We start from the raw sequence: 8,335 nt of genomic DNA, 5'->3' as shown, positions 1-8,335 counted from the left end.
TTGGGGGCAGGAGGAGAAGGGGACGACCGAGGATGAGATGGCTGAATGGCATCACTGACTTTATGTACGCGAGTCTGAGTGAACTCTGGGAGTTGGTGATGGACAGGGAGGCCTGGCGTGCTGCGATTCATGGTGTCGCAAAGAGTCGGACATGACTGAGCAACTGAACTGAATTGAACTGAAAGGCAAAGGAGAAAAAGAAAGATATATCCATCTAAATGCAGAATTCCAGAGAATAGCAAGGAGAGATAAGAAAGCCTTCCTCAGTGATCAATGCAAAGAAATAGAGGGAAATAATAGAAAGAGAAAGACTAGAGATCTCTACAAAAAAATTAGAGATACCAAGGGAATATTTCATGCAAAGACGGGCACAATAAAGGAGAGAAACAGTATGGACCTAACAGAAGCAGAAGATATTAAGAAGAGGTGGCAAGAGTGCAAAGAAGAACTGTACAAAAAAGATCTTCACGACCCAGATAACCACAATAGTGTGATCACTCACCTAGAGCCAGACATCCTGGAGAACAAAGTCAAGCAGGGACTTAAGAAGCATCACAAAAAACAAAGCTAGTGGAGGTGATGGAATTCTAGTTGAGCTCTTTCAAATCCTAAAAGAGGATGTCGTGAAAGTGTTGTACTCAATATGCCAGCAAATTTGGAAAACTCAGCAGTAGCCACATGACTGGAAAAGGTCAGTTTCCTTCCCAATACCAAAGAAAGGCAATGCCAAAGAATATTCAAACTACTGTACAGTTGCATTCATTTCACACACTAGCAAATTAATGCTCAAAATTCTTCAAGCCAGGCTTCAACAGTACATGGACCAAGAAATTCCAAATGTTCAAGCTGGATTTAGAAAAGGCAGAGGAACCAGAGATCAAATTGTCAACATCTGTTGAATCATAGAAAAAGCAAGAGAATTCCAGATAAAGGTCTTCTTCTTGCTAAAGCCTTTGACTATGTGGATCACAACAAACTGTGGAAAATTCTAAAGAGATGGGAACACCAGACCACATTACCTGCCTTCTGAAAAACATATGTGTAGGTTAAAAAGCAACAGTTAGAATCAGACGTGAAACAATGGACTGGTTCCAAATTGGGAAAGGAGTATGTCAAGGCTGTATGTTATCACCCTGGTTATTTAGCTTATATGCAGAATACATCAGGCGAAATGCTGGGCAGGATGAAGCACAAGCTGGAATCAAGATTGCCGGGAGAAATACCAACAACTTCAGATATGCAGATAACATCACACTTATGGCAGAAAGCAAAGAGGAACTAAAGAGCCTCTTGATGAAAGTGAAAGAGGAGAGTGAAAAAGCTGGCTTAAAATTGAATATCAAAAAACTAAGATCATGGCATCCAGTCCCACAACTTTATGGTAAATAGACGGGGAAACAATGGAAACTCTGAGAGATTTTTATTTTCTTGGGCTCCAAAATCACTGCAGGTGGTCACTGCAGCCATGAAGTTAAAAGATGCTTGCTCCTTGGAAGAAAAGCTATGACCAAACTAGACAGCACATTAAAAAGCAGAGACATTACTTTACCAACAAATGTCCATGTAGTCAAAGCTGTGGTTTTTCCAGTAGTCATGTATGGGTGTTAGAGTTGGACCATGAAGAAAGCTTGGTGCTGATGAATTGATGCTTTTGAAATATAGTGTTGGAGAAGACTCTTGAGAGTCCTTTGGCCTGCAGGGAGATCAAATCAGTCAATCCTAAAGGAAATCAACCCTGAATATTCATTGGAAGGATGATGCTGAAGCTGAAGCTCCAATACTTTGGTCACCTGATGCAAAGGAGTGACTCACTGGAAAAGACCCTGATTCTGGGAATGACTGAAGGCAGGAGGAGAAGAGGATGACATAGGATGAGATAGTTGGGTGGCATCACCGACTTGTTGGACATGAGTTTGAGCAAGCCCAGGGAGTTGGTGATGAACAGGGAAGTCTGATGTGCTGCAGTCCATGGGGTTGCAGAGAGTTGGACCCGAATCAGTTACTGAACTGAAATGAACATGTATCATGCCCAAAACAGTCTTTCTAAATCTTCTCAGTGTAGAATAGTAAATAAAAAATTGTAAATACATAAATGCTTATTGGGTACTTAAAAATATTCAAGGTCTTGTGTTAGGTTAAAATGAAGAAAACTTTTAATGGTGGAATTATTCCTTATTGATAGTCAATAGTATGAGAGAGAAAAGTATGTTAATTGCAGAAATCACTATAATACAAATCAGAATGCATAATGTGTATCATTTAAAAACATAAGAGAAGAAAATCATTAAAATTAAATACCTTGTCTTAAAGAAAAATAAGTAAAAATTGCTTCAGCCAAATAAAGGTCATTTTACTACAGATCACAGAATTTTGAAGCTGGACATTAACTAAAAGAAAAAGTCCTAACTGTAAAGTGTAGAAACATTGCCATTAAAAGTTAAAGTGCCATTTGAATTTTATTTCCTAGTTAATGTGACGGAGGAAATAATGAACAGGAAAGCAAACTTTCCATAGCTGATGATGTAAAACATTTACCTAGTGTTTGTTTCATAACCAAAATCCCCATCTGATCTTAATCCTATAACTTGAAACAATTTTCAGAAAAAAAAAAAAGTCCCATTCGTAGCCTGAGGCAGTGGCAGTTCAGTTAATATGATTCACAGTGAGGCGAGCAGGAGTCAGAGTGCTCTGTGATGCAGTGAGAATGCAGTCAATTACCTCATCAAATAGGGATTTTATTAGTCAATTAGCATTACCTTGCCCCCATGCCTTGGCTGACACATAACAGAAAACCTACTTTGTTAGATGGTCAACAAGATGAAGCGGCAAGTGATTTTAGCTTTTGAAAGTCTCAGCTGAGTTTATTGTGTGTTCTCAAGGGATGTGCTTTTAAGTGTTTATAGGAGTTGCAAATGTAGCCGAAGGAACATGGCATTTCAAAATAGTAAATGCTCTGGCTTCTTTTCTTGCAGGACCACAACCTAGTTCCATAAAGCTTTTAGAAACCTCCTGAGGACATGAACTTGATACACAAGAGCAGCAGCATCTCTGCTGCTTACTAACAAAGTTAAGCATGTTTTCATAAATCTAAGTCAGAATCCGCTGGCTTGTCAGCTACAAAGATGATATTTCACTCACTGAGAAAATATAACATGGAACTCATTAGCAGGAATACCTAATAAATTTTGCCTTGGACTATTATAAAGCCTGTTTCTAAGCACAGCTGCCTGTCTCTGATTAATTCCTTTGTATATGCAAAAGCCCTTTCATTCAAAAATCACTAGAGTCTCCTATCAGTCCACTGGCATCTTGGAAGCATTCAAATTTCCAAGGAATTAACTTAAATGTCCAAATAAAAATGTGAAATTTCCCAAGAAATATACATGGGACATGCATCCTACAGAAATAATCCCGGAGTCTATGCTATGTCAGAAGCCTATCCAGTATGTAGTCACAGAGGGAGCAGGAGAGAGTAGAAAGATCGGGCTAAAAGAAATAATAGTGTGTTGTTATAGCTTTGGGTTTGTTATTTACAACCCTGCTGACCTTGTTAAAGAATTTTCTTCTCAATTACCCTATTTTCAAAGAGGGATTTAAAACAACCTAAAAATTACCAACTACAGCATACAATTCTATCTTTTACAGTGTTTTACAACAAAAGACTTTGAAGCAGGTAATCTGAGGTAGCGTCCCATTCACTAGAGTAAATGTTGGCAAATTCTTTAACATCCTGAGCCTCACTTTCCCCAATGAAAAGAACATAGTAACATTAATGTGAGGATATAATGTATTATTATATGTAGACTCAGCAGAGTTCCCAGCGCAGAGTAAGTGTGCAGGAAATCATGGTTATTATTATCTCCTTTTATCTATTTTTACTACTACACTATTTCTAGCACTACACTACTTTTAATGAAGTTTCAAACTTTCAAAATTTCTTCGTTAGTGCAAAATCTCTCTATTAGCTAATAATATGCACTGACATCCATAATCATTGAGCTCGATTTTAAATATAAAACAATTTAAAGAGAGTAGCAATAGCAGAAAATATTAATGTACATTAAAATGTTCTTGGAATATTTTAAGGAGTGTTTGGATTATTTAATTGGAGATCCATAATTTAAGAATAAGGTTGTGGGCAATGGAATGTCCAAAATTCAGAATCTACATAGTTAAGGGTAATATTTTACATTTATCCTATAAAAAGAAAAATAAATAAATGAGAATGTTTCAGAATTTTAAAAAAAAAAAAGAATAAGGGAAAGAATTTCCAAGATGCATTAAACAGGCTGTACAAATGAAGGCTATAATAACTCATGCATGTATGGAAGTGATTCATGTATTACATGATCTCTTATAACTCATGCATGTATGGTAGTAATAAAAGATAATTAATGCTCATAATGATCATCCTGGAAAACTACATCTTTGCAAAATTCTTTCAGAAACAGAGAACACTAAATTATGTTCAATAGCATTGTTGTGTAAATATTTTATTGTATTCTCCTTCTTTGAAGATTTGTAATTCAACTACTAAACAATGGTTATTCTCAATTAAAAAATATCCAATTAACCAGTTCCATATAGATGGTAATGTGCTGCATTCAGAGTTCATATTAAAAATGTGTGAGACCAACCTCTAGGTAATAAAACCATGTTTAACTCTCCTTAAGGTAATATGTTTGATATTATAGTCACAGTATTTATCCATTTATTGAAGAAGGCTTGCTAAATACTTAAAACATAAGCATAATTCCAAGAAGATATTAGATTTTAAAAATACATACATACATACAGACATATGAATGTATATTATATGGATGTATGTATATACGTGTGTTTGTGTGAAGAGGTTTATGCAAATATATGTATATATTTGTATATGTATATTTGTTAAAAAATGTTATTTGCTCAGTCATGTCCAACTCTCTGCAACCTCATGGACTGTAACCCCAGGTTCCTTGTCCATGGGATTCTCCAGGCAAGTATGCTGGAGTGGGTAGTCATTCCCTTCTCCAGGGGATCTTCTCAACCCAGGGATCAAACCTCAGTCTCTTGTATTGCAAGCAGATTCTTTACTGTCTGAGTCACCAGGCCAACCATATGTATATATACATACATATAGTATGTAACATTAATTGGTATTTTATTTGCAACTAAGAGATACTCCATTTTTGCTCTTTAGGAACTCCTACAATGTACCTATTTCATGTATATCTGAAACAATTTCACATGAATGTTACATTAGGTGCTCTTTAAGGGGATGCCTATTTAAAGATCAAATAAAATAAGTGCGTGCTAATTAATATGAACCAGATGGCCCACAGAAAGAAGACTTAGTCTCAACAGATTGTTCCACTTATTTATTTATATGCAGTACACTGAAACACACTCCCACTCTTGAATGTATCTCAGTTCCATTCTGTCCCAACTCATAAAATGCACAGTCCGTTCCCCTACCCCATCATTCCAGACATCAAGAGCAGCTCTTCTTTTCTACCTGCCAAAAGGTTCTGGCAGGAAAAATGCCCAGCTGCATCCATACTCACTTTGTCTTATTCTTTTGGACTCACATGCTCTTTAGGGTGAATCTAAATCCTTCCACATACACCAAGTCCTCCAGAGCATTTTGACACTTGCAGAATGTTCCATTTTGTTGGGATGTATATCTTGATACGCCACTCTTCTATCTTATTTCCTTTGTGCCTGCTAGAGTGTCTGTGCCATTATAAATAAAACCCACACATCCTGAAGCTTTCTGTGTTTTACTTCTATCTCTGCCATGCATGCACCTAACCAGAACTGTCCAGAGAATTGTTTAAGTTAGATATCAAACCATGAAACAGATCTCAAGCTCTGTGTGTTACAAGTAGCACCTGTTTATTTTCCTTCACCATCTAGGGATATGGGACTCTAATTAGCATTTTTCTTGTTCTCTAGTGCTCTCAAATAATCTCTCCTGGATTATTTATCTACCTATGTGTAGAGACAGAGAAGGCACTGGCGACCCATGCCAGTACACTTGCCTGGAAAATCCCATGGACAAAGGAGCCTGGTAGGCTGCAGTCCATGGGGTCGCTAAGAGCCGGGTATGACTGAGAGACTTCACTTTCACTTTTCACTTTCATGCATTGGAGAAGGAAATGGCAACCCACTCCAGTGTTCTTGCCTGGAGAACCCCAGGGACGGAGGGGCCTGGTGGGCTGCCATCTATGGGATAGCATAGAGTTGGACACGACTGACGCTACTTAGCAGCAGCAGCAGCAGCATGTGTAGAGAAATACCCATAGGTACAGAGCTTAAGCTTTAACAAATCACCATAGACTGGGTGGCTTAAACCACAGACATCTATTATTGCTCATGATTATGGAGGATTTAGGCCCAAAATCAGGGTGCTGGCGTGGTCAGGTTCTTGGAGATGGCTCCTTCCTGGTTACAGAGGAGTGTCTTCCTGTCTCTTTCACCCTCACATGGCAAAAAGAGAGCTGGCCAGCTCTCTGTCCACTTGTATAACAGCACTAATCCCCTTCAAGAGAGCTCCACCCTCATGACCTAATGACCTCCTTAAACCTCAGTTTCCAAATACCATTACATGGGGGTTGGGGTATCAACATTTCAACATATGAATTTGGGGATAGCAGATATTTACAACATTGCACTATGTAAAATTCCTTTTTTTTTTAAACAAATGGTGTGGCTGTGTGCCAATAAAACTTTATTTATGAACGCTGAAGTTTGAATTCCACGTAATTTTTGCATGTCATGAAATCTTTTCTGATTTTTTTAAAAAACTACTGTAAAATGTAAAAACCATTCTTTTTAAAATGTTTTTTTGATTGTGCTAAAAGTCATATAAAACGTACTATTTTAACCCTATTTAACTGTGCAGTTCAGTGGCACTAAGTACATTCACATTGTCATATAACTTTCACCGTCATCCATCCCCCCAAATTTTTATCTTCCTAAACTGAAATGCCATCCTCATTAAACACTAACTCTCCATCCCTCTCTTCATCTCTCCCAACTGCCTCAATCCCCTACTCCTACTTGTACTATCTCCCTGTTTTATGCTTTTATTTTGTGTATATGAGAGATAGATTGAGAAAGAGAGACACACAGATAGGGGTGTGAGTCCATAAAAATCAGAAAGATGGTAAAGGAAATATAATAATTACCTATATTCCAACATAGAATTAAATCACCTCAACTTCCCAGAATATTTGATTGAAGTTTTATTTTACTCTTTTTATTGATAAATAATACATGACACTTTGTCTTAAAAAAAAACAAACAAAAAAACCTTTAAGATAAACTTGAAGTCATCATGACCTCCAAGTCTTTATCTTGATTCTTTGTATTTACTCCTAGAGAGAACCATGATTATCAGTTTGTTTGTATTTTTCCAAACAAATTTAATACTATTTTAAAGAAAAAAGTATACAAGTATTAATGTTTTTAAATTTACATTAATGCTAACTGTATGCATCACTCACAACATTAGGTTTTTTGAGAACTATTCACAAAGATACACAGATTATTTAATCATATGAATTATCATATTTTACTTAATAGTAATTATATTGTTTCAAAATTTTAATTTCAAAAATGCTGAAATAAACATTTTTTGTTTTTGTGCTCTATTATTTATCAGAGAATGACTTTGTGTCACAGGTAACTACAGATAGACCCTCTGTGCAATTAAAAAATTAATTGGTAACAAAATTTTTCTACAGTAATGGTATCAAATGACACTTCTGTCAAGACTGTAAGAAAGAACTTATTTCACACCCTCAATTCAACAAGTGGTGTAATCAGAATTTAACCTGTAGAAATTTCACCAAGCTGATATGCGTAGTTCAGTTCAGTCGTTCAGCTGTGTCTGACGCTTTGCAACCCCATGGACTGCAGCACTCCAGGCCTTCTTGTCCATCTTCCCTGTCCATCACCAAATCCCGTAGCTTACTCAAATTCATGTCCATAGAGTTGGTGATGCCATCCAACCATCTCATCCTCTGTCATCCCCTTCTCCTCCCACCTTCAATCTTTCCCAGCATCAGGGTCTTTTCCAATGAGTCAGTTCTTTGCATCAGATGGCCAAGATATTAATGTTTCAGCTTCAGTATCAGTCCTTCCAATGAACACCCAGGACTGATCTCCTTTAGGATTGACTGGTTGGATCTCCTTGCAGTCCAAGGGACTCTCAAGAGTCTTCACAACACTACAGTTCAAAAACATCAATTCTTTGGCACTCAGCTTTCTTTATAGTCCAACTGTCACATCCATACATGACTACTGGAAAAACCATAGCTTTGACTAGATGGACATTTGTCAGCAA

Source organism: Ovis canadensis, chromosome 17, assembly GCF_042477335.2.
Source record: "Ovis canadensis isolate MfBH-ARS-UI-01 breed Bighorn chromosome 17, ARS-UI_OviCan_v2, whole genome shotgun sequence".
Taxonomy (NCBI): Eukaryota; Metazoa; Chordata; class Mammalia; order Artiodactyla; family Bovidae; genus Ovis; species Ovis canadensis.
Note: the sequence above shows the minus strand (reverse complement) of the source record.